Consider the following 209-nt stretch of genomic DNA (forward strand, 5'->3'; position numbering starts at 1 on the left):
GCAGCATGGAGAATAAAAATGTGAGAGAGTGGAGCCCATGAAGTGGTTCCAGGGGTATTTACGGTCTCTCCCAGCATGGAGGCTGCAGTCTGGGTCCTCTTGAGGGGTAAGCCTGCACTGCCCTCTCTGGACATTTCCCCCTCGTCAAGGGGAGGATCTTGTTTTCTTTGGGCTCTAAAGGGAGACTGGCATTTTGTAATGAAGGCAAT

General features: G+C 51.7%; 1 protein-coding gene across 2 annotated transcripts in view; it reads right to left on the reverse strand.

Moving 5' to 3' along the window:
- LOC119581894 (protein O-linked-mannose beta-1,4-N-acetylglucosaminyltransferase 2-like) overlaps positions 1-209 on the reverse strand; it is an 8,417-nt gene that overhangs the window by 7,684 nt on the left and 524 nt on the right. The gene's annotated exons all lie outside the window — the stretch shown is intronic.

This window comes from Penaeus monodon, chromosome 15, assembly GCF_015228065.2.
Source record: "Penaeus monodon isolate SGIC_2016 chromosome 15, NSTDA_Pmon_1, whole genome shotgun sequence".
Classification (NCBI taxonomy): Eukaryota; Metazoa; Arthropoda; class Malacostraca; order Decapoda; family Penaeidae; genus Penaeus; species Penaeus monodon.